This window comes from Palaemon carinicauda, chromosome 31, assembly GCF_036898095.1.
Source record: "Palaemon carinicauda isolate YSFRI2023 chromosome 31, ASM3689809v2, whole genome shotgun sequence".
NCBI classification, from domain to species: Eukaryota; Metazoa; Arthropoda; class Malacostraca; order Decapoda; family Palaemonidae; genus Palaemon; species Palaemon carinicauda.
This window is the reverse complement of record NC_090755.1, coordinates 50,104,146-50,106,645: the sequence shown is the minus strand read 5'-3', so window position 1 is coordinate 50,106,645 and position 2,500 is coordinate 50,104,146.

Genomic DNA, 2,500 nt, shown 5'->3' with positions numbered 1-2,500 from the left:
TACGAATAGGATATAACTGTCCAGTAAGATCTGAATGCAAAGGATGGTCAGAATTATGAAAAATCTTATGCAACATGCATAATGAACTTATTGAATGACGGTGCCAAAGATTAATATCTAGATCAGGAATAAGAAATTTAATAGAGCTTAAGTTTCTGTCCAACAAATTAAGATGAGAATCAGCAGCTGAAGACCAGATAGGAGAACAATACTCAAAACAAGGTAGAATAAAAGAATTAAAACACGTCGTCAGAATAGATTGATCACCGAAATTCATGAAAGACTTTCTTAATAAGCCTATTTTTTGTGCAATTGAAGAAGAAACAGACCTAACATGTTTCTCAAAAGTAAAATTGCTGTCGAGAACCAAACTTAAAATCTTAAAAAAGTCATACGTTAAAGAAATATCATAAATACTGAGATTAGGATATTGAGGAGCCACTGCCCTTGACCTACTTACAATCACACATTGAGTTTTGCAAGGATTCAACTTCATACCACATAATTTGCACCATGCACTAATTTTAGCTAGATATATATTAAGGGATTCAGCAACCCCATATCTCCATTCAAGAAATAAAAAAATTGAATCAAAGAGAGTAGCTTCATCTGCATATCAAACAAGCTTGTCTTCTAGGCCAAACCACATGTCATGTGTATATATTATGAAAAGTAATACCAGAACACCAGATATCGCATTCCTATACTAACTATGGTGCCCGTCAACAACAATCTTTGAGATCTATAACTTGAAAATTTAATAATAATGCTGAGAAACTACCACCCACTCCCAACTGTTTGAGTTTGAAAAGAACGGCCTAATGATTAACACGGTCAAAGGCAACACTAAACTAGAGGTCAATCATATGAACTTCCTGACCACAATCAAGGGATTTCTGTACAGCACTGGAGATTGTAAGAAGAGCATCACATGCTCCAAGGCCTTTACGAAAACCAAATTGCAAACTTGGGAACAGATGATTACCTTCACAAAACCTATTAGGACGCTTTGCAAGAAGACGTTAAAAAACTATAGATAATATGGGAATTATGAAACTTGGGTGGTAATCAGTTAGACTTGAGCTACCACAAACGCGTTTACATACTGGATTAACATTACCAATTCTCCAATAAGTGCCAAAAGCTTCTCTTCTTGCTAACTTGCACAAAAGAACAGATAACTTTGGAGCTAAGAAATCTTTATAAAAAACAAAAGAAAAATTCCTTTTGGGTCTACACCTCCATAAGCATCAAGGTCCATCAACAGAGCTTTAATTTCAGGAGATTGGAAAGCTAAACTAGTTAGTTTAGCCTCAGGAAAACAGGAATGAGTAAGTTCGAGTTTCTCATTACTCTGTTTTATGTCAAACACATCTGCCAAAGGGGTGCCTGTCCCTTTGGACATTTAGTGACTGAGCCACCTGGTTTAAGTAAAGGAGGATCTATTGCATCTACACCGAAGAGTGCAGATTTAAGGGTAGTCCATCTGATATGCTTCTATTTAAGATATCATCAACGCCTCCATGGAAATTACCTGTGATATCTATTAATAATTATTTTATTGGTGTTAAGAAGAATTTGATTGATTTAAAAGATAGGTCTCTTTTAGTGGAGCATGTAGCAGAACATAATGAATCAAGATTTAAATATATTGGTGGCCCCAAATCTAATGCTGTCGTTGGATTTGGAATATATAGTAACAATTTTAATAGTAGAGGAACGCTCCCTCTAACAGCCTCTATATTTATTGGCAAACTGTATGGTATACTAACCGCTATTAAGAAAATAATGTTGTAGGAGGAGGGTAATTTTACCATTATTAGTGACGCAAGGAGTGTCCAACTTTAGAAGTTTTTAGTTCCAATACCCTTTAGTTTTAAAGATTTTGGAGTGACTTTTCATTATTGGACTGAGAGTATAATAACAGTTCGAGTTTGATAGATTCTAGCACTTTTAGGTGTGTGTGGGAATGAAAAGGCAGATTTATTGGAAAAGAATGCTACATGCGAGCTGCTACTTAGAAGGTAGCCCATCCTTTGTAATGATTTCAGACCTGCCATTAAGAAATTGTTTTATGATAATTGGCTAAATCATTGCAATAGTCTAGAATCTAGAAGGAAATTATATTAGAGAAATAACGAGTGTTATATGACTTTGGAGGGATAACATAATGCCCCGAAAGTAGGAGACCTCTTTTTTTAGTCTCTGCATTGATCATACTTGGTTGACACACGAGTTTCTGATGATTGGCCAACATCAGCCAAATTGCGAGGAATATCTGGTACTCTTAGTGGTGAGGCATTTGTTGAGGGAATGCCCCACTATAGTAAAAAAAAAAAAATAGATATCTGTGTGAGGCTTAAGGTGAGCATTTAGGCTCCATTCTTGCCAAGATTTTTGGACATGATGTCATATCATATCAGCAGAAATTTTATTTTTATTTAGGAAGCAGGTCTTTTGGAAGCTATTTATATGTTATAAGAAAGTTTTTGCTTTTATT